Consider the following 25129-nt stretch of genomic DNA (forward strand, 5'->3'; position numbering starts at 1 on the left):
AGAAACTAAATATTAATCAAAATCGTTTGAGCCAGTTTTTATCAATTCCGATTTTCCCGGAATTCTATAGAAAATTTTCCATTGAAATGAAAATAAAAAAAAAACCTGGAGATATCCACACCAGTATCTGGTGACCTACACACCAGATTTAATTAATTATGATCGGACCACAGGTATGCTATGTAACTCTGTACACATCTACACACACAGACCTCACCTCGAAACCCACTTTTTCGGTTCAGGTGATCCCAAACGGATAAATCTACTTAAAGTCGAAAATTTTGACGAAAATAACACTCTTTTGATAGGATTATGTATAGGGGAGAAAGGTAAAAAATAAATATTGAGATGTAATAAGGGGGTAGTTAAGGGATATAGAAGGTACTGCAGTTCCACTAAAGGCGAGTTAAAATTCAGCGTCTTTTAAAATTTTACGATTGTCTGGTGAACATATATCCTACATTATTAAACATGAAAGTCTTAACATACAAATTGCTGTTGAAATATAATTATGTTTTCTTTCGTTTTCCAATCACATTTGAATCATATCCACCGATTACGTAATATTTATTAGATATTTGTTGTACGTAGGTTGCCCTATTTTCTATTAATTTATCCAAATAACATTGACTATGAGTCTATTCTCATTAACTCTTTACACAATTCAGACATTTCATCCCCATGTTAAATGTGTAGCCAGTTTTTTTTTACCAAAATCATTGTTGTCGATGTGAGCCACCAACAGATTGTGCTGATCGGGTACACAATCTTTTTTACCAATTAAAACTAATGGAACGACTTATTGTGAGCTATAGCAACTGTTATGGCCCATCAACTTGGCTAGCAACAAAAAATAAGGAAGAAAATAGAGTTATAGTCACTAGCGCATTCTGTGACTGCACACAACTAAGTTCTTTTTTAACGAAAAATTGGCTACAGCTGGTCCATATAGATGTGACGTCTACTTCAGTATCCAATAGATACGCTGTATTAATTTTAACAGTAAATTTAGTTATGACTGAGGTGTTTGGGATAATTTGTGTCCTTAAAAATCTAGTTATGAACAAACATAGTACGTTTATTGTAGTGGAAAATAAAATGTTATTTTATTTCATTTTCAACTTAGCGCATTTCACAACTATACAAACATCCCACATATTCAGAAAACTTTGAGAAAAAATAACTCCTAAACAATCAAGATTGTCCCATAAGCAAAATTAATTACAGTTTGTGTCTATTTTAATGTACAATATGTACTAATCAAATAGTATACATTCAATCAGACAGTTGCCCCTAAATGTAGACAACGCTCTGTAAGATTAAATACTATTTTTTAAATAACCAAAATTTGTATTTTTAAAACTCTTTACTACTGTAATGTAACCTCGTGAGAATTGTTCTGAAAAAACGTTAGGAAAGTAGGAATTTTTTTACCATATTATATTCATCACAGTCTTTCTCTATACACTAACACTAAACACTAGAGCTCAAGAGATCGCTTCTGTAGTTACAAGTGAAAGTGTATTTTGTGTCCAAGGCTGATCTAAATAGGCTGCAAGAATACCGTCGTGCGTTCAGTTCAGCTAGAGCCGGCAGAATTTGCAATATCTTCACCTGCGTTTCTTCTCTTCTGCTGCTTACATGAGAGGAGTGTAGGCATAGTCTTCTCGCCCGGTTGTTGATCAAAAATGTTATTCAATACTTTTTAGTTTATTTAAATTGTGCAGAAGAAGCTGTCTAATTACTAAGGTAAAACAAACAAGACTAATGTGCATTAGTGATCCGAGTTTTAAAAGTCATCAATGTTTAAAGCGGTTTTATTGTACCAACGAAGAGTAAATTGTTTACCCAGAATCTTCAAATCTTAAAATATTACTCACTTGGCCAAAAACAATAGAATTATAAATCATAACTCAGAATTAAAACCAGTAAAATATGGTGTGCCTCAGGGATCTGTGCTGGGACCACTCTAAAGATACAATTTTAGAACAAAAAATACACCATTACAACTCACGAAAAAATAATTAAATCATACCCACTCATCATAGACTTGAATTTTACACAAAGAAGTCGTCTTACAAAGGAGCAAGTTATTTCAGAAAATTGCCAAAAGAATTAAAGTGTCAAATAAATAGTTCCAAATTTAAAATAAAACTAAAAACTTACTTAGTTTGCAAAGTATTATATTCAATAGAATAGTATAGAATAATAATTACGCAAATGTTAATTTAAATGGCTAAGTTGACATTATCCAGATGTACTAACATGTACTTGTCTTCGTATAAATAAATATATTTTGATTTGATTTTTGATTTTTTTATCTGAATGGCCTGATGCAGTTTCAAAATTTAAAAAAATATTTCCGTAGCCTTAAGATTTAACTGAGATGTACGAGTAAATAAGGGTTACTATCATTGCATAATTATTTTGCGACCTAGTTCAAATTTCCATGTATATATTGAGTGTATATGTTTAATCCAAAAAATGTTAAACTGGAAGATGGTTTTACCTTTGTTTTTGAATAATCATATCTAATCTTTCTAAAATCTAAAATCCTTTCTAATCACATCTGGATATGTAAAGTGTTCTCCTACTAATTAGAAGGTTGCTGGTTATATCTTAAGCAAAGTTCGTTTTTTGTGGTTCGATACTGTTATGTATCATTGGGCTTTTAATAAATATCGTCCCGGCAAAGAACAAACTGAACTTGGTTAGTAACAAAGAAGTCATCCCATCCATTTAACACACAACCTTAACAACTCATCTTTGCCTAAAATACGCACTCTGGCGTGTAATCTAATCTAATCACTTCTGGTAACATTTTGACCACATGACTCTTAATTAATCAGCCCACCTTGTACTGCGTCTTGTCAACCACAAGGCGACCTGGAAAGGTTAAAGGGCAAATCCAAGGACAACTGTTGTCACTACTGGTTCCGGACCTCTTGTCTGGTGGAACCGATCCTACCAATATAACGGGACAAAATTACCCTCACTTTTTAACGGACACCTTTTTACCAAGAATCCCGTGCTTTCTATTGTAGTTGTGTTAGGAAGGAAAATGACAAACTCGTGCGTTGTAATGTTATTATAAAATGTAAACAAATCATTCAAGAGAGTTTAGTCCGTTCAAAATACATTTCCTCCACAAGATTTTTAAATATTAATATTAGGTATGCTGTATTTGTTGTTATTGAGAAGATTATTGTGGACTAATGGCGTGAAAAAAGTGAAGCAGTAAAACAGTGAGTTTTGTGTCAAACAATAATTTGATTATGTAGACGGAAAGTAATGACGATTCTGCAATGGAAAAACTACATATTTGGATACGAATGATATACAGAAGTATAAGACTGAATTATGTGCAGATTACATCTAATGTCGATTTAATTTGTAAACTTAACAGGATGCGATTTTACTTTTCCTGACCTCTGGAAAACATTCATAAATTACTTATTTAATAAGTGATAAGATAAAGTTAAACAGTGTTAATTATTACAATTAAGCGTATCTAACACTAAAATGCACCCTTATACCGAAGCTAAACTTAAAACAGCCTTCAGCTGATAAGGGTGATAGCATTAATTTAATCAATGTGCATAAAAAACCAATGTTTATACCAAACTGGAGTTTCTGTTGAGTGAACATGTTAGCGATGATTATTTTTGAGAATATTTATTTCAATTTCTTTACTATATAAAGTAGTTTGACGCGTCTAGTTTATTGCTGTTCATGCCAGTAGTCGTATTTTTATCAGCAATTCTTATATACAAATTGCACAAATACCAACAACTTCCAAACAGGTTGGGGATGGCCTGTATGAAGTGTAATTCAAATTCTTTATCTAAGGTGAATTTCAGTGTTAAAAATCTAAACAATGTGTATCAAGTGTGTGTTAGGATTGTTAAAAAGAATATTGATTCATGTTGGAACATTCTTTTTAATAATGGTAGCCTATTAGTTATCACCATACATCTCTTATGCTAAAAATGCTACTAATGCTTAAAAATATGTTGTTGCAAATTTCCTTTAGTCAAAACCACCAAATCTGCAGGCAGTAGCGTTATTCAAAGTAATCTAACATTTCTGGATTACTTTGTTTACTTCTATAAATATATTCCCCGTGTAAGTAAACAGCTGTAAATGTATTTCGTGTAAGCTCTTTGCTGCACAAAGCGCATGGGGTTCCCCAATCCCCGGGTCAAGCAGTTAACATATCAACATCACGGTTGGGTGACGGTCCGTAACTTTCCCCGTTCCCAAAACGGACACAAGGAACGGCGGAACACTTGTAGAGAAAGTGAGAGATCCAGTTTGGAGTCGCAGGTGCGACGAAACTGGGGCAACAGACACACAGACACACATAGAGAAACATGTGGCATAGAGGCATAGAGTATACAAACTGTAGACACACAGACACACATAGAGAAACATGTGACATAGAGGCATAGAGTATACAAACTGTAGACACACAGACACACATAGAGAAACATGTGACATAGAGGCATAGAGTATACAAACTGTAGACACACAGACACACATAGAGAAACATGTGTAGGCATAGAGTATTCAACCTTGGGACGTAGTGATTATAACTTTAAGTATACGAACTGTAGGCACACAGAGAAGCATACGGCATAGATCATACCAACGGTTGAAACCCAAAGATGCATACGACAGAGAGTATATGAATTATATAGGCGCACGCCGCACAATGATGCTTATATGACAAAGTATGCTAACTATATGTACACAGACATTTAGTTAACGAGTATACAAACTATGGTCACAAAAAATGCTTTTGACATATAGTGTACAAACAATATGAACACAAAGTTGCTACTACGTAGATCAAACGGTCGGCAAACGGAGAAACATACTACTTAGATAGAGTACCGGTATACCATCTATAGGCACAGCAGAGAATCATATGACATACAGTATAAAACACAATAATATAAGTAGATATTCTATGACAAGGAGTATGCCTATACAAATTAGAGGCAGAATTGAACCTATATGATTTATAACATACACTATATAAACGCATGAATAAAAAAATACCCCCACCACAGCAAACATGCAGACTAAACCAATTTCTATTTCTCTGATTGGACTTTTTCTAAAAATATGTCTATGAACAAGATATATTATACCCAATTAAAAAAAAAAACTTTAGATTTAATGAGTTCCTAGGTTTACTGCTACGTGGAACGTAAACAATGCTTTTTACTAAATGTTTAGAATAAATTAAAAAATGTTTCAAAATTATCAGCATACATCCATAAGCAAACAAACTATAAAAATTTTCTTTTTCTCCACAAAAATAACATGGGAATCTTAAATGTACAGTTTTTGGCAATTCTTGCAAAAACACGAGGAGAGTATATAGGCTAATACCTGTAACATAGAGTACGCTAAAAGCTGCAAAACAAATTCAAAGGAACGTGAGATGGTGCACACTACAGGAGTGCACAGATAAAGAAACATGTACCGGTAACCAACAATATACTGTAGGGTAAACATCGAAAGCCCTTTTCTTAACCGATAGGCATGGATAATTAAGTAACTTACAATGTATATCTATTGTAGACTTAGTGGGAAATATGGCATGGGAGTTACAAACCATATACATACATTGAAAACATATAACTTTTTTGTATTTTTACGTTTGTACACGTGGTCCAATCCTTATTCTTATTACGAAAGTATACAAGCTTTAGACACACAGAGGGACATTTGTTGAGGTGTATACAAACTACCTATAGAGTAACTAAAAACGCTTGGGACTTTAACGGTCGGTAGTGCAGAAGGATTTAGTGAGGAAGAGGTAATCCAAAATTAACTACATTTTTGTGATTCCTCAACCTAATTACTCCATGTTTGTTATCTCTTATACATGCTTAAGGTTTCCAGCACAATTTGGGACAGCTAATATATAAGTATACTACGTTGTTTTAACTGAGTTGGTTACCGTTGTGTAAAAAAATACCACATAATCTCTTTTTAATGCCAGTGCTTGTGTGTTAAATATCTCAAATAATAGATACATCCATTCAATTTTACTAAGACTCATAAATACGTGATATATTGTCCATTTGGTACAAATTAGTTCGTACGTACATATTAGTTATTACGTTAAACGCAAACAAGGAAATTGCTCAGGCCTAATGTTTTCGTTTGGATTAATATACTGAATTATCTAGCCCATAATCATCAATATTGCAAATATTTCTTCGAGTTAAACTCCATTAAATTACTCTCCACATTTCCTTCGGTACTTTCCTATTAAGGGGAACATTCATTATTATCGATGATTTCTTTTCGATATATCGATCGATATTTTTGTTTTCCTTTAGGATCCATATTCCATCTGTTTTAATACCTTCGAACACATTTAAATTACAGACAGACAGACAAACATACATAGCAAATATGTCTAAGTTATACTTGGTCCTATAACCGACTTATTGAGTTATAGCTCGTATTAGAGAATAGGATTAAGAACTAATCTCGTTTATGCAAAAATAATAGCCTATATATTGGATAAAACTATTCTAAACTAACATAACGTAACTAATCAAACTTGCTGTAGGCTAAGTTACCGTTTCAAAATTCCTTTTGATAACAGAACAGGCATATGGGGAATAGGCTATCAAACGGAATTTTGAAATGTTACAGCAAGTTTGGTTAGTCAGGTTAGTTTAGAACAGTTTCATTTCAATATAATTTTTTTAATTTTGTTGATACTGAACAATATTTATTAATCGCAGTTGTCAGCTGATGGGTTTCAATTTATTATTATCAATATATCGAATCGAATAAAAATAAAATATCGATACAACGAAAAGAAATCATCGAAGTGGTAGAGAGGACTTGCTAGTCCTAACTTCGTCTCTTAAATAAAGACATTTTTCATTTCATTTCATTTCATAATAATGAATGTTCCCTTTAACAGGAAAGTACCGAGATACCTTATATTTGTTTAATTTCTTAATTTAGGGGTTTAACCAAGTTGATTTCCTCTCATGCATATTGCAGCATTATCCATGTCGAAAGTCCAAGATATATCGGGACAAAAACGAGCATATGAAGCAAGATATGACATAAGTAACTGAGGCATTGCGAGTTGCGTCACCGTGGTCGCTAGTCTAGTTACATACTACGTTGTCACAGTACGCTTGTACGTAGCTGTACGTAGATATATCGAGCGTAGTTGTTTGTACAGTATTGCGTGTGCACAGTAAGCGCGAGTTAGCCGGTCTCTCGATGAGATTTTTGTGTCATTCTATACACAAACTATCTAGTTGTGAGGTTCGACTAAATTTAAGGCGTTGAATTTCACTGTGTTTCCTTTTTAATTAAAATAATACAAAAGTAACCTTCATTCACACAAGGCTATAATTGAAAGATAGCTGTTAAAAAGTGACCCCTAATCGGCCTAATCATTATACGTCTTTAAGTGTATATACTTTTTGGGAGAGGTAACTCTTGTTGGGTATGCGTTAAAAGAGAGAGACAGAGAGAGCGCGAAACAGAAAAAATTTAAATGGCCGATAACAGGATAATAATATCGACCGGAAATATATTGCTTGCTTTTAAATTCTGTTGTTAATTGTTTGAATGAACATGAATCGCATTGCTACACGTATCCCTATACGGTACTCAACAGGGAAGCCAATATCAAATTATTGCCTCTTTTACGCTGTCTTACATCACTACCTCACGTACCGAGGCAGCATACATGTAGGTATATAATTTGACCTTTTACTACGTTGCCAGCCAGTAACAATAGCCAGTTTCATATGTAGTAAACTGTTACATTGGCGGCTCGGCATAGCGCTGTGATCTAGATAGCTGTGATTTCTTGTTTTATTGGCCTTTGATTCCACTGCGTCTTTTTATTTCACAATCCTTCTGGAATGTGTTAGGTGGAGGTGAAATGGATTATTTAAACTTAAAATAACACGTTTTGGTTGCAATCTGCCTAATATATGACAGTGTTTAAAATTAAATGATTCAGGTTTGATATAATTCATTTGTGATAATTCCTTGTGAGCTTCTCTCACCTTTAATCCTTTAATTTTTTCTAGTGACATCCAGGACTCGTCATAAAACACACATTCACATACGTACACATTCTCCTGTAATTAATTTCATCGACGATTACGAGGAATGTATGTTTGACAAAATAAAGGCGAGAGAAGCCCACAAACAATTTTCACTAATGAATAATACCTAGCCTAATAATATATAACATTACATCTTTAGGTCACTTGTAGAACTTGTTTTTAAATTGAACACATTAATCGCTGGTAATGTTAAGTCAAGCTTAAGTCAGCTCAATTATTTGTTCACTTTAATAGGTAAACAAGGTTTCATCAAAACCGCATCTTATAGGATATGCTTTTTTGAGTGTAATACTAAATTTAAAGGTTCAAAAGGGTCAATATATATATATTTTTCATCCCACTTAAAGTGGAATAAAACCAGTGTGGTACCTTAAAGTGGTTTTAAAATATATTGGCCTTTTTGAAATTTTAAATTTACCATTACATTACATTAATTTGCTGATATCTCCAATATAAGTTAACAAAATTAAATTTATTTATTTCATTAGATAGACGCTTATCTGATTACGCTATCCAAACAATCAATTCACTTAAGGCTGCACAGATCTATTTAAAATCCAAATAATTCAGCATACGACAATAATCTGAAAATAGGACCCCACAAACACAAATTGAGCCCAAAAGGCAAATACAGCTTTCCCGCAAATTAATTGAAGGTTATAAAACTACGCAATACCTCTTTAGTCGAAGGTACGTCAAAAGCATGCAATTAGGTGGTTTTGCAAGAAGGATACCTCGGTTGCGGTATAGCGGTGAATATTACGGAGGCAGTGGAGAGTGAATAATCAGCTGTTTGGTCGCCAGTCAGCTGTTGGCTGTTTGGAGGGAAAGTTTCCCGCTCACGCGATCGCGATGCTGCCATGACAGTTCATTACCTTGTAGACAATGTCGAATCGGTCAAGAACGATTCTGGTGTACCTGATTCGGGCGGGCTACAGTTGTATCAGTTAGGTTAGGCCCGATTGAAGTAGCCTTAGTATCAACAGGTCTGTAGAAGAAGGATTAAGCTGTGCCACACCAAAATTACAATGTTTTGTAAGTGTATTACTGTAGGCTACATGTCATATAATTGTTTGAATCGATGGCCCAGTTTGTACCGCAAAGACGTTAGAACTACATCCTGCTTCTGCCACTTCACTTCTAGCAATACGGTTGATTGTTCATTCTTCTAAATAAAGTCAGTTGCTTTCGCGTAAGACCTTTCTCAGTATTATTTCAAGAGTTTTGGCTGTAAATGCCATTTATACAGTACAGTTTTGTAGGAGGAAAGTCTAACACGAAACTTGTTTAGTTACACGGTGAACTATGATTTGCGTATGTATCCATCTATCACAGCACTGAGAAGGTTACACTTTTCACCGGTATTTTTTACCCGAGCACAATGGGAACGGACTTACCTAAGCTCCAGCACGGAGCACACGATCTACTCGTGACTTGAGGACACCCTCGTTGATGAAGCACGTTCCATACATGAAGGCGACGAGAGTCACGGTGTATTATACATTACACATGTTACTTAACATGCATATTCAACAGTGCTGAGCTAGTTACAGTATGAACAATAACGACATTATCAATATATTTTCAATATATTTGTCTAAGTTGAGTACATTATTTATGACTTGCCTGGTATGGAACTATTTCGATAAGGTGAAAAGTATGGCCTTTGCAAAGTTTACAAATTGATAATGGCATGGCAGTGTAAAAAGACCATTGTGAGAAAGGTTTGGAAGGAATGTTTTGTTGTGCCACAAATGGTTAGTGTTGGACTTCAGCGCAAGACATACACCTCCTTTAATTAATTTTCACTAAAGGCCTAGCTGACGACTTTAAGGAGTCTTCATTTTCTTAATCTAAATGTGTGTGTGTTTGTACACTTAATTTCCAGTTGTCTTTAGGCCTACCTTTTATACAACGAGAAGTCCAAAACCAGGTTAGACAACTGAAGTACATTTACTTTGGATAGCCTACTGCGAGGATATAACAGCTACGATGTATGAAAGGAAGTCTTAGAAACACGAAGCTAGTAGCATAAGAATAAAAATATCATTAGGCTATGACAGTTTCTGAAAACAACCAAGTACAATTCAGCCACAAGGAGAAGTTTTGCACATAATTTAAGAGGTTAAAAAGTCCACTCCTTTTACTCAATTCCTCATTCCGCGTTTCTAAATTTGTGAATTTGAAGTGAGTACCAAGATGCAAATTCAATAAGGCTTGTCTTCTGTTAAATCGACAAGAGCTAATGTCTTCGTGACGACGAGGATGATCAGGGATGGCATCAGAGGGAGGAAACATTACGAGCGGCGAGCAATTCCCGAGGTCGGTCATGAACCATGAGCTCATCCTGAGTCTCGTGAAGATACAAGGGCAGCGGTGGGAACTGGCTGATGTCACTGGTCTGGACTATCAGGGTCGACGGAGGGTGAAGTGTTGGGCAAATCATCAGGTTGGCTAAAAACTGCAAAGGGTATCAGACAACTCTAGAGCCAAACATGAAAATCCAAAGCCAACCTTGAAAACCCCAAAAGGACTTTCTTTTAAGTATCCAAAAACAAATAGTGTTGCCACTCTATGAACATTGGCTTATCTCAGTCATACCTTGTTTGACTTGGCAGTTTGCATGTATGTCTAAGGTCGAATATATGGTGCAGTTAAAAGAAATGCCGTTGACTATTGAAACAAGACATCCAACACGAATCTTCAACGTGTTATGTTGGAACGAATCTTCAACATAAGTATTCAAATTATATCTGGTCCATTTAATCATGCAATTGTTCAAAAAGTTGGTGGTTTTTTTATGAAAATGAAAAGTGTGAGAAATAGTTTTAAGTTGGTATGAGTTATAGAATAATGTTTTGTCATTCCATGTATGAATTGCGGCAACCACACGAATCATAGTTTGATAGCAAAATTAGCAATTAATATTGGATATAAAATTGTTGTTCCATTAGTTTGATAACCATAGAACAAATCCTTCCTATAAATTGTATAACATTTTTTTAAGGTCAAGCTAAAATGTACATGGTTATTTAGTTTGTGCTCAAAACATGTGGCGTGATGTTTACTGGCATGATTTGGTGAAGATTGAGCTCAAGCCCGCAAAAATAAGAAATATAATTTGAGAAATAATTATATTATCATATTTTAAGAAGTTTATACAGTTTTCAAACAATATCACCAAGATACACAACGCATTTGTTTAAAAGGTACAGTAAAAAACTAACGAACGACATGCAAATATTTTAGAGAAGAATGACGATTCAAAGACTTACTTTCCATATTCAAAGGAACCAACAGAATACAGTTTCAACACAACTTTAATATTCAAGGGGAAAGTGAGACGGAAGCAAAACATAGACGATATTTAGACAGCTGTGACAATGCAGTAGAGAAATCCGCACAGACCAACAATGGTACTAACCTCGATCCAATCAGACGCTTTCCCGCCGGCGGGACAAATTGGTAATGGCGGTAAACTGACGTCTTCGGCGATCCTGGGTAGTTCCTGAACATGTTTTAGCGGCACCCCGATACACGATTTGAAGCATGTCTCTACAAATATTCTTTTATAATGGTAAATTCATAATACAGTTAAAAAAGAAGATACAGACGGAAAATTACACATTATGTTACTAAGATTGCAAGGCTTTTGTAGGGTTCTCCATCAAAGCAATAGAAAATTGAGTGTAATTCTATCTCTCACAACTTTTCAAGGAAAATTTAATCAAATGTTGAAGGGAAGATTAAATACGCTTCTATATTTATGTAAAAAATTAATTATTTCTACTCCACCTACTCGCAGCTTAATCATAACCATTATTAACTTGCATACAAGGTTCCAATGTTTATATTCGCTACTTTTCAGATCGTTAGTCAAGATATATAAAATATTCGGTATGGATATTGAAAGAAACTGCACGTACATAGTACATTGTATCCCAATTAGCTTGTATAGATACACTTTAGAAATGCTTCTTCACCGTAAATTTGATACATAAATTACTTTTCTACTCAATTTACTGGCATTTTAAAACTTGATATATGTCCCGTAATCACATTGACGTAACCTTTGGAGCGCCGCTGAAGAAATTGCATCTGAAAACGTGATGAGGAATACACGGATGTGTAGAGCTGCCTCTAGCATGTTCCTCGCGTATATTCTACAGTACCACAGTACACGCCTAGAAGACATGTTTGGAACTGCATGCTTCATCATCTACAAGCATTTCTCTCGTGTCTTCAGGTCGTGAAATCATGTCGTGAACCTAGCTGCAATTTCTTCTGTCTGCGTTCGTTCCATGATAATGAGGCCTCAAAACTAAGCGATAAGATTTGCAACACCTGATCTAGCATTTACATGAAAGCAACAAGGGAGAATAAATTAATAATTCAGATATTTTGAGATGAATGTGGATCTAATGGGGGTTTTACTTTAGTTAGACTCAAGTTTGCGATTGCCACTTTAAATTAGGGTTTCTTTTTCTGTTTGCCCAGAATAGAATTAAATCACCTAATTAGTTTACATGATAAACACATTTAAACCTAAGGACGTAGAAAGTCAAATAATAGTTTAAATTGTTAAGCGTGTTTGTAATAGATGGACTGTTGTTGAGTCTCCCGGTCATGTTAAAGGCAATTAGGAACAAAGATGCTTTTGATGCTTTCTCCACGGTTTCCTTTATAATACTATGCACGAACGTATGATAGATTTTTTATTTTAAACTTGCGTTTCTTTATGTTTGCCACCAGTTTACTTCGAAATTGATAATTAAATTTGCCGTAACTCTTTTTCACAGTGGTTTGTAGACCCAAATAAGATCATTCTTATAGATAAAAACCTATATAAAGTATGATCAAAAGGTTCATGAAGTAATAGATGAACTAAGAAGTTGACTTGAAAAAGTCAAGGAGTATAACTGTAATGCAGAAGGCAGGGCGGTGCAAAGGTAAGCTTCCAAGGTCAGTAATAATTGGAGTGATATCAGAGCAAGGTCATCCCAAGGTCGAGGTAGCGTGAAAACGTGCTTTCACATGTTCTTTGTGGTTAATCACTGGGAAAACTGGAGTAACAGAACCTCACTTGGAGAAAAGACTGTAATTAGAGTAGGGCTGCAGTAGATTAGACTGGTGAATGAAATTAACTAATAAATGAAATATTACTGATTTATAAAGAACTAATTGGAACTGATACACTTCCCATCATAAACATTGGTTATCATTCTAATAGTGAGTGAAGTTTTTCAGGCTAAGATTTCAAAACATGATTGACTTATTTGTTTAGAGAAAAGTCTCAGAGGCAGGATTATAGTTAGTTTACTGGTTATTAAGTATTTTGAAGTTCAAAACCTTGACAAGTCTTGTGGATATTTATAAATACATTATTCCAATTGACTATGCTTTGGTAAGTAGCAGAATTCTGAGAGGAATGTCGATATAGTTTGCCTGAACCCTCTAAGGCCGAATCCCAAGTTGCGAGTAAAAAAAAAGGAAAGATCTAAATCGTTAAAATTTATCCATGAAAACTATAATAAACCATTCGCATAATCTAGAAACAGCATTAAGCTCAGGTAAAATATTCGTGGCTAATATCAAATTTCCTAGTCGTAATTGGATTCTTATTCGATTGGTTATCTACTTAAAACATTGCACACCGATTAAAATTAATCATACAACAAAATGACAAGGGAGCACTATTCTTAAAAGCGTTCTATCTATTCGCATTGTTGTAATTCCCTAAACCTTCGCGTCGTGTAATGTTATATTGAAGGTGGCAATATTGATCTGTACTAAAAAAGCTTGTGTTTGGCAACTATACTTGAGGGGGGAGGGTTATATTGTAATTACTTTCTTAGCTCATTGAGGTGAGTGTGAATACGTTCTTTAAAATTAATTTGAATACAAGATTTCACTAACAGTCAAGTAATAAACAATGTATTTTGTTTCAAATTCGATTTCAGTATTAATTAAAAGCCGTGCGGTCGGTCACAGTTTCTCCTCTTCGAGTTATAAATATGCTGTGTCAGATTCGTGAACGAAAGTTTATCTTTAATTAAGGAGGGAACGGCGACATCTTCGGGGTCTCACTTTCATTTAACGAGCAGTTAGTAGCTTGCCATTTAACACTGGGGTCCCGGAAGATCTGTCCAAAGTTTGTAGGAAAGTCATCTATTTAGGACTACATCACTCCACCAGTACTTTCTAAAGAGACTGTACAGATCATTAATAAATCACTACAGTGATGGTTTCATGGCATATGAATGTTCGTTTCGGCATTAGATAATTTTCAACTCCTCTTTCATAGCAAACACGCTAAATTAATTAAAGGTAACGATTGATATTATTACTGTCCTTTGGAGATTACTGATACCACCACTGAAATATGCTGCATAAGTTCTTATATACAGTTTATTCTAATGATTTGTTTAACCATTTGATTATATTATTGAATCGTTGCGTGGAACTATTGTTATAGGTAATTTCCTTGTTTAACATTTGACTTGACAGGGTCGTGGTAAGAATCAAGTCCGCAATTGATACATGCTAGTAAATCTATACTATATGATTTTATATAGTTTTAAATATGATTCTTAAATCGTTAGCTAAATGAAATGAGACGATTCAAGATAAACAAATATTTTGAAACCCAAGCCTCTACTATTTTCTGGATATAGAGGGAGATAATAGCCTGTGAACTTCTCAAGAAGATGTAGCATAGTGAATACCTTGCCACAAACTATATCTAAACAACTACTAAATCACTGGTATCAAACCACCGTAGAAATATAATAGTGAAGATGAAAGCTTAACACTTTCCCCATTCACTTCGTGACTCTCCAATTGTATTGAACCATGAATCAGATAAGTTTGAATGCAATGTTCTCAGCCAAAAGTATACTACATCGTGCATTGTTGCATAATGCGTAAAGCTCTACGTAATGAAACCCTAAGGCACGGTCAGTCGGACTTTCTCGCTGACCCTTTTCGTGTGAGGTCGCCTAAATGAGATTGAGGTGTCGCAATCGCAATTGAAATCCGGCCCGAAGGACCAAAATATATATCCAACACAACAGGGATTGAAATATTATCCCAGCTTCGGACCAAATCGGGTCAGGATTCCGCGTGAAAGGACCACTTTAATTACAGATAGATCTAATCAAGTTGGATAACCTAACTTCCGTCAGCCTGGGCGGTCACACGCACACACACACACGCACACACTCGCAGACTCCTTGGTAGCGAAAGGCCAGTAGAACTGTTACGCAAGAGACCGCTCAGTCGTTTACATTCTGCTAACGGCCGGTTTGCAAATATATGCCTCACGGGAAACCACCTGCTGGAGTACACCTGGTGTATATGAGTGGATATTGGAGGATTCACTCCGATCTTTACCAGGGGAATGTGTTGAAAATAACTAGACACGTGAAAATCAACACCCTAAAGGACCGCTGAAAAATGAACTTTATTTAAAATCATCGTAACTGATACTATCAGTATTGTATTATTTTTGTCTATGAAGATCTTAAAATGTATCACAAAATGGCTACTTTTACAGTGACACAGTTTTAGAATTGAAACGGAGGAATTTCAGTCTACCAACCTAAAGATATCTTCAGTAAACAATATTATCTAAATCCTTTTTTAATGTGTATATTCCCTAATCGGTGAGAGAATAGACTGTAGAATGAATCATTGGAAATTTCTTATACCAAGTCTTTCTGGGATCCCGTAGTAAGAAGCTGTGTAATATCATGAGAACTTCAGGTCCATAATCGAGTACGTTAGTCCTACCTTTGATCTTTAATTCTCTATTGAGTTGGTTTTCTTCTGTACAAAAAGTTTTTCCCAAGGATTAGAGTTATTCGCAAATTAATTTGAAAAGCTTTAAATCGAAACATGGACAAACTTTTCCTATTAACCTTATAATAATGAAGTACTTTTACAAAAGAGCTTATTAAGAACGATCCAGCTCAATTACATGTTTTCCCTCCTTCCCACAGAACGCTCTCCGCAGTTTCTTCACAGTGACATTTTCCATTAGCCAATTTCTGATCGACCCCATCTATCAACTTGACAGCATCAGATCATAGTTTCAACTAGGTGAATGCCCTTACATAACCTGCTCTGAGCTTGAGCAAGTCTGGTAAAGGTTGTAGCTATCAACTAGGCTATACAACAGCGATGATTGTTGGCAGATAGTTGATATGCTTTTAATTGAATGGATCTGACCTGGATGGAGATTGGAGTGAATTATCACCATCTGTTTCTGATTAGATCACAAATTGCTTTGAAAAAGGGACCATCTGAATTAACTATGGATGCCCATCCTCCTTTTGACTCGACGAGTTCTTGAGTCAGGAACAAAATAACAGGATCAAACAAAACAAATTTATAGTGACAATCGGTTAAAAACCTTACATTAAAAATTTCAAACTTTTTTCGTGTACTCAATTCACTGTTAGTTTCTATGTCTAAATTGTATTGTCTTACTTTGAACGATATCGTTAAAATCGTATATTTCACTGTGACCACTTATCGCTAAGGTGGCTGACATGGTACATGGTCGAGTGGGTATGTGTGCCAGACCACGCGTATAGACAATAACTAACCACTGCCTTCTACATCTTGTAGAAAGTACATGCATATGCATGACTACCTAAACAGATCGTTAGTTTCCAATCCTTTTTGTTATGCTTAAATAGTTCTAGTTACTCGCACCTGTTTTATAACTCATATTATGACACTTCTTAAGGGTTATATTTTTGGTTGTATTCTGTCAGATTGAAACGATTTTCAATCCAGTCAATAGTATTAAAGTAGTATTACATGTTAGATGGATTATTACCAAAGGATTGAAATTTTTAGTAAAATAATTAGTAAAAGTTGTTTGATAGTAAGTTAACAGTAGTTTATGGAAATACTGCAATGGTCTATCACTTCTTTTAGTTTTATCAGGTAATCCATGAAATGTTAAACTACAAATTGGAGTTTGAAGCATTATGAAGTAAGAGAGGTGTACATAGTATTTTGTGTAATATTACTGTTTATTCTGAAATTCACTATTTGTTACAGGTACGAATAAGAACATCTATCAAATCCGAATGATAGTGCTAACCTATTGTTTGTGAGTATACTTAGTGTGTAACATTATTATATTCAGTGAGTGCATGTGTTATGCTTATTACAATGATTTACACTCAAATTATTATACAATTATTATACACTCAAAACGATTTATAGTTCCTTATTAGCATTTAAAGACTTAATAATATTAGTTTTAGAAAATGTCTTACTTACACGTATTTACAACACTACTACCATGATTCATATCGGAGTTGTTTGAATCACTAGGTACTGTATTTATTGAAGATATTTTATAAAACATCCATGAATATGCTTTATTAACTATTACAAGGTAAATGTTTCATTGAATTAAAGTTGTATTTACACCTGTGGTCACGTATTGGGGTCAGATGGTTCAATACGGATTTTACCAGTAAATATAACAGTTGGTACATGCAAAATTAGGTAAATATATTTTAAGAAGGCCCCATGAAAGGCCAATGAAAGATTCCCTCTAAAGCAAAGTTGTACGGTTATATAGTATGCTACATTCGTGGGAAAGTGCAACTATTGACAATGAAAGTCTCCGTTTATGAACTCTCTCATCCAGTTTTGACAATGGACAGTGCAACTAGCGGCGAATATATCAAGAATCCCCGTTTATGAGCCCCCTCGGAATAATTCGTTATATAATTTTGACAGTGCAACTAGCGGCGAGTATATCAAGAATACCCGTTTATGAACCCCCTCGGAATAATTCGTTATACAATTTTGACAGTGCAACCAGCGGCGAGTATATCAAGAATACCCGTTTATTAACCCCCTCGGAATAATTTGTTATACAGTTGGGACAGTGCAACTAGCGGCGAGTATATCAAGAATACCCGTTTATGAACCCCCTCGGAATAATTTGTTATACAGTTGGGACAGTGCAACTAGCGGCGAGTATATCAAGAATACCCGTTTATGAACCCCCTCGGAATAATTTGTTATACAGTTGGGACAGTTCAACTAGCGGCGTATGTATCAGAAGGCTCCGAATGGACCCCCTCAAATTGATTTGTTATACAGTTGGGGCATTGCAATTAGCGGCAAATATATCAAGAAGGCCCCGAACGCACACCTTCAGAATGATTTGTTATACAGTTGGGACAGTGCAACTAGTGACGAGTATATCAAGAAGGCCCCGTTTATGAACCCCTTTAGAATGATTTGTTATACAGTTGGGGCAGTGCAACTAGTGTCGGGTTTATCAAGAAGGCCTCGCCCAGTTGATGTCCTTGCGACCGCAAACCTGTTTGTTTTGTCTGTCTGAATCATCAACTGCAGGGCCGCACCACAGTCACAGAACGACAAATGCTCTCTGGATATTAAGTGGCCAGCAATTACGTCATGGTGTATTGAAGCCACTATTGTGATATCACTGCCAGGCAAGAATATTATTGCCACAGTTATTACAACTTGATCTCGATTAAAATTATTAGCATTCATTGTATAAGTATATAGTCAAAAGGGGGAACCATAATGATGTATTTGGGTTATGTTTGACGTAAAACAAGCGTGCCTTATTAACTAATAACCAAACCCTAGACTCACAAACTAAACCCCCAGTATAATACGTTCGTATCATGAAATCGGCGTATAAATTATTTAAATAGAAAATAATTGCAGAGTAATGAAATCGTGATTACCACAGGTATTTCGTTAAGATTTTATGAATAGACCTACCACAGAGAAGAGTCGATTCTTGACTAATTATTTTAGGAAATTGCTCACCTTGATTATAAATACATATTCAATTAGGTCTAGGCTTATTACGATGGAATATACAAACACACTAGACACGTAATGTTGAGTGCTGTTCATATCAACACGTGACTATAGCAGGGATGATTCTTGAACGTGGCATGCTAGGTTCCGTTGCTATGCGGAAGTGACTCATTCTGCACGATTCAAATTATCCTTTATCCAGATTACCACCTCAAGGCTACGACCTTGAAACTCAACCCCGCCCAATGTGGGCGATCTCCGCCCTCATATCTTCATCTCTCTCCTCCTTTCTCCTTATTTCTCTCTCGTTACACGACTACTAATCATTTTATGGACTCTATTCGGGTCATACATTATTCTTGAATCGTTCTCTTCGAGTTTGTTGGGTATTATTTTTCACACTCGTTGACGTTGAAGTTAGTTGTGTGAATTAAATGAGAATATTAATCAATTTGTTGCGACTGCTATACACACAGCTGCATTCTTCAAGTGCAACATGGTATGGAACCGAACAATAAGTAGATGGTTTACTATTATCTTCAGGCTACTTAGTAGGCAGGGTGTTCTCTCAATCTCCACCACTTGGGTCAGTTGTGTTATCACGTCGTGGAAGGATTTAACAATAGGGCTACAAATTTTACAACCTTGGTGGTCAAAATGATAATAAATTACTTGCTGTTCTCCAGACAAAGTAAAAAAATATTCTAATATAGTGAAGCAACAGCGTAAATTTAACACAAATTGTATCGTTAAATAAAATGTATTTAGAACATCTTTTAGTAGAGAGGGCACGTGCCAAGTAGGATACCCGAGTAGGTCACTCTCACTACACGAGTGAAGAAACGTGAGATCCAGTTTATATTAGAGACACTCAGCACGTTAGTAGCATTTAATTTATTTTGTGTTCCCACTAGCCTTTAATGATATCATGTCAATTTTGTTCCCATTGTCAGTAATGGCAGTACATATTTAATCTGCGGAAGACTTAAAGACCACAAGATTCAAATCAATTTATTCTGATTCCTCGTCCCATTTTTTTAATCACTGGTAAAAGCAGCTAGTATTATTCAATGGTAAAACAGATAAAGCTGAAACAAATCGACTTACACGAGTGCACAGGGATTCTTGTTTAAGTACAGTCAAGATGTGTATACTTTTATAGCTGGTATCCTTCTTATGTGCTTTACCTAGAAAATACCCAGTTCAATCAGAGGAATGAATTTAAATAGAAAAAAAACTGTTGTGACGATAACACGGCTTTCATAAAATATTAATAAGTTAGATTAATAATATTGTAAACTAAGTTAAATTGATTATGATCCTCCATCAATAATGATATTTTAACTAGAATAAGCTACAACCAAACGACGTTTGTGCAATCTTGATACATTTCTGTAGCTATACATTGTCACTCTTGATGTTAATCGGACTATCTTTAGCGGCGACATTTGTGATGAATCAGGTAGTGTTCAAATAGGTAATGGGAAGCTTAACAAGTTTCTTCAGGATGTTCTTGAAGTTTTTTCTTCAGAAGACTGATGTTGAGCTCAGATTCGCTGCATTATTTCTCTCACGTCTTCTGAAGCAGTCTGTGAAAGGGCTCTGACCTCGTATAGAAGGTTAGATAGCCTAACTAAGGCTGAATTGTCTTAATAACGGAATTCTCATTAAAGCTTGTGGTAGAAATACACCTCGTATAATCAAGGAGGACCTTGAGGCTCTTATCAGTATCATACTTCATGAAAAACAGTATAGTTGGTGATGTTTCGCCGTTTCAATTTCCTCTGAATATACAATGAAGTAAAAAAAAAAAACTGTAAACAATGTAGAGATAATGTATTTAGCTATTATGTAAATAGGAGTATGTGGTTAATAACTGCTGATTTTATATCCTTGGGTTGTTTGATGATGTGGGAATTCGACGTCTTTAATGCTTATAAAATGAGTTTACTAAATTATTATAGTAATGGTTGACATAATGATGTTTTACCTTTACGGCAATCAAAATAAAATCTTTACAACAAATTGTATGGATTATTAAAATCATAAATTCTAATAATATGTTTAAGACGAATGACGTAGATAGATCACTGATTATCCTTGAAGTGTTATTAGGTGTTATTAAAACGTTTTTTTTTTATTATAATTACACTGAAACATATTTTTTTTATGTTTTAACATTGAAAGTTAAATGACATCAGATGAGTATCAATTATTATTTTGATAACTACATGGTTTTACTTATGTGTTTGGTCAAATTCTACATCAAATTGTATTTTATCTGTGATAGAACATCAGGATGCTCCATTCATCCGTCAAATTCATTTGTATTTATTCTTTTATGGCATCCATGTGAAAATCGTTTTGAGGTAAAACTATCCTTTGGGGGTTTTTTTTGACGATACCTACAAATTATTTCGATACTTCATAAATTATAATAATGAAAATCTGCGACCCAATTTAAGCAACACATTTATCGATGACCATGAATTGAACCACATAATGACGAGGATTCATGGCTACTGTTTTTTTTTTTGTGATTGTGTTTTAACGCTACGATCCCAGTGTTCCCGATCCCAGTTCTGGAGAAAGTCCTGGAAAGTCTTTGCAGATTCCCTCTTTTTGAAAGCCTTGTTGGCCTTCCCGTGAAATGGAGATTCGACCGTCGCTAAACACTTTCTAATGCAGAGATGACTCGGGTTTTATGGATGTTTCGGTTTGGCGACATTCATCGCCCATCGCATTTTTTATCAGATCATAGGGATGGTTTAAAAATTTTCGTAGACCAGTTCCTGGATGTTTACTGTAGTGACATATTTTAAACATTTGTTAAAATCCATTCAAATGGAATACAAACTTGTAGGGAAATCAGATTTTACGAATGTCATTGAATCAATTATATTTAGTTAACAAATTAAACATATACAGTCAGCAAAGATGAAAAAAGTCTCTTCTCTATAATTACTTATCCAATCGTCTAGGACAATATTTGAAACTGTAAAGTATTTCTAACAGTTTCACAAACACTGATCACTACTTTTATTGAGTCATTAAAGCGACCGAAAGTGTTACACAAGGGCCTAGCACTTCTCATTTACCGGTTACGTCATCGCCAAGTGAAAGGTATCGGTAGCTGGAAGCGGTTTTGAAAACATTGTCTGTTTAAATAGACCTCTTTTGTCAGTCATAATGAACATCCCTGAAGAAAGCGAAGCCTTCACAGCTTTAAACTTCAAATGACTCTAGGACTAGGTTTAAATAACAATTACAGGTTTGGTGTTGCTAGCTGCCCATGTTGGCCATGATCGTATGTTAATATATTTAACGCTATCTACTAGAAACTTCAAATCGTGGAAAGTTACTACTAGTAGATGGGATGATTCTATACCTCGGTTGATGATTGTAGAAATCTTCCTATTTGGTGGTTACGTAATGTTCAATATTCTAGAATAAAGTGTTGAGTAATTTGGATGTTTTGAGTTGTATTATAGTTTGCAGATTCAGAACTAAAAATGCAGTACTTATATATTATTATTATTATTATTATTATTATTATACAGGTTGTCCCCGAACTCTATACCAAAATTTTAGAGCATTGTTCCTAAGTTAGAAACATATGTAAATACCATATTTAAATTGTCCGGAAGTCCTTATTTAGTTACACAGCCGCCATTTTGTTTTTCCCACTCATTAATTTTTTTTCTAAAGAACGGGTAAACATGCGACATTGAAACTTTGCACAAACATTTATGACAACTAAGAAAAGCTAGAAAAAAATTATGAACATTTTCCAAATTCATCAAACAAAATGGCGGCCATTTAAATTTTTGTAAAATCAACGGTTTTTGAGTTATTTTAGAAACAAAATTTTAAATGGCCACCATTTTGTTTGATGAATTTGGAAAATTTTCATATTTTTTCTAGCTTTGCTTAGTTGTCATAAATGTTTGTGCAAAGTTTAAATTTCGTATGTTAAACCGTTCTTTAGAAAAAAATTAATAAGTGAAAAACAAAATGGCGACTGTGTAAGTAAATAAGCACTTGTGGCCAATTTAAATATGGTATTTACATACGTTTCTAACTCAGGAACAATGCTCTAACATTTTGGTAGAGAGTTCCGGGACACTCTGTATATTATTATTATTATGCACAAAAAACTTATATGCAGAGAATACAGTTGTTTTGAACACAAAAGTTCAAGTTCCTTTGCCATTACGATTGCCAACTCAAAGTCGGGTCACATGGCACCCACTTTCTTACTTTTAACATGCCTAGTTAAAGTATTATGAAAATTTATCATCACTCAAATGTTTTAAAACATACAAACGTGTATTATATATGTATCATAAGTGTAGCAATGGTATGAAGTTTTAAATATGTAGTCCGTAATAAGTACTCATTTTTAAGTGTATTTGTTTAGTGGTTTGCAATGTGGTCGTTATCTCCCTTTCAACGTTTCATATTGCATTTATAAAATACCAATGGCAACCAAAATGATAGAGTCATAAAGAATATTATAAGTCGACAAGTAAAGAAGTACTTAGTTATACGTTATATTGCTTTTATAACTGTAATATTTTTATCAGTAGATTTGTTGAAGTCTAATAAATACCAAGACTTGAATAGCAATTCAAAATGTAGATCAATACTGTTTAATTTTAAAACATTTAAAGTTCAAGTCATTGCTTATTGGTAATAAAGTTGCATTCTAAAAATTCAACATTATGTGGTACTTCGATTAAAACTGCATAGAAACTAATGAATATTTTAATTACACAAAATTAAAATAACTGCGATGCAATGGAGGAAAATTGTACATATCCTAAAGTGACTATCGACTCCTATGCCAAATAGAGTGGAACCAACTGAGTAGAATAATGACTGATTAATGTGGTGTTGGCATCCAACCTATCTTCATGTTGATTTAATTACGGTTGAAATTATTTATAACGATTCTCTCAATGGGTTTCTAAACAACATATGAAATCCCCTTAAAATATTAGTAATTATGAATACTGGTATGTAGCATTTTTGTTAAATAATGTGACTAAAATTAAGATTTCTTTCCATTATCTCTAACCCGCTAGGCATGGCAAACCATGCAGGAGCTTTTCACAAAGTCTTTATTTGTCAAAGATTCAACTGTAAAAATAAACACTGTCATGTTAATAGTTACTAGTGTACCTGTTGCTCGAATTCGAGCAATTGCGAAGCATTACAGGCGTCTCAAAGATTATGGAAATACTCACAATCTACACAACAGTTAGATATAATCAAAATCTTTTGTAAATATCTTATCTTTTTTCAAAAAGCTGATCTTGTTTTTTAGTGTTTTTAGTGTAAAAAAACATTATTTCTATTTCTTCTACTTGGTTGTGTTCTATGAATTTTTCTATGTTTCCATTGTTTGCAAATCGGTTATTTCTATGATTGCTCAAGAAATGTAGCACAGTGTTAATTCAGTTTTATTTTTAGCCTATACCAAATTGTCAAGGATTTCTCGCTCTTTTCCATTGTAATAATTACACCAACCCATGTTTCGTCTACAGATGCAATATGCCAAAGAATATCACCTACGTACAATCATACAATCTCCAAGAAGTGGTAAAAAAGGCAGAAACCAACCCATACAATAGATATAGGTTAACTCCATAAGAAATCATTTTAAAAGTTACTGTGATATTAGGATTTTCCACTGATTTGGTAATAGAACATTATATTGAAAAACATGACACGATGCAGAAGAAAATCAAATTTAAAATCAGAAAAATCCATTGCAAATACTGTACTTCATTTTGACAAATTTAATAAATCACAATTTAAATATTAACAGCTGTTGCATTAAAAAGTAGTGTAGAATTATGCATATGGTCGTAATGTAAACAAATCTGAAGAGGCGACTTTAAAGGCTTCTGGGGCAGAGCCCAAAGGGAATTTACCTGTTTCCTCTTTTGATGGCTCATCTACAGACCAAGACCTTTCTTTAGAGACCCCTACCAAGTTTCTACGCCCAGCCGTTCTCCCAAATTAGCTGTGACAAAAACCCCGTTTTCCTCCATAAGAATAACATGGGATGGGAATTTAAAGGCCACGGGGGCAGAGCCCCAAGGGAATTAACCATGTTTCTCTTTTGATGGCTCATCTACAGACCAAGATCTTTCTTT

General features: G+C 34.6%; 1 protein-coding gene across 3 annotated transcripts in view; it reads left to right on the plus strand.

Moving 5' to 3' along the window:
* LOC128999883 (probable chitinase 10) overlaps positions 1 to 25129 on the plus strand; it is a 72111-nt gene that overhangs the window by 765 nt on the left and 46217 nt on the right. The window contains exon 1 of one of the 3 annotated variants that reach the window (XM_054426623.1): positions 17223 to 17256. The exons of the other annotated variants lie outside the window; for them this stretch is intronic. The gene's annotated coding sequence lies outside the window, so the exon portion shown is untranslated. Of the gene's footprint in view, positions 1 to 17222; positions 17257 to 25129 lie in introns of those variants that run through there. 3 annotated transcript variants of the gene reach the window in all.

This window comes from Macrosteles quadrilineatus, unplaced genomic scaffold, assembly GCF_028750875.1.
Source record: "Macrosteles quadrilineatus isolate MER2022 unplaced genomic scaffold, UCM_ALF_1.0 Scaffold_8__2_contigs__length_117827958, whole genome shotgun sequence".
NCBI classification, from domain to species: Eukaryota; Metazoa; Arthropoda; class Insecta; order Hemiptera; family Cicadellidae; genus Macrosteles; species Macrosteles quadrilineatus.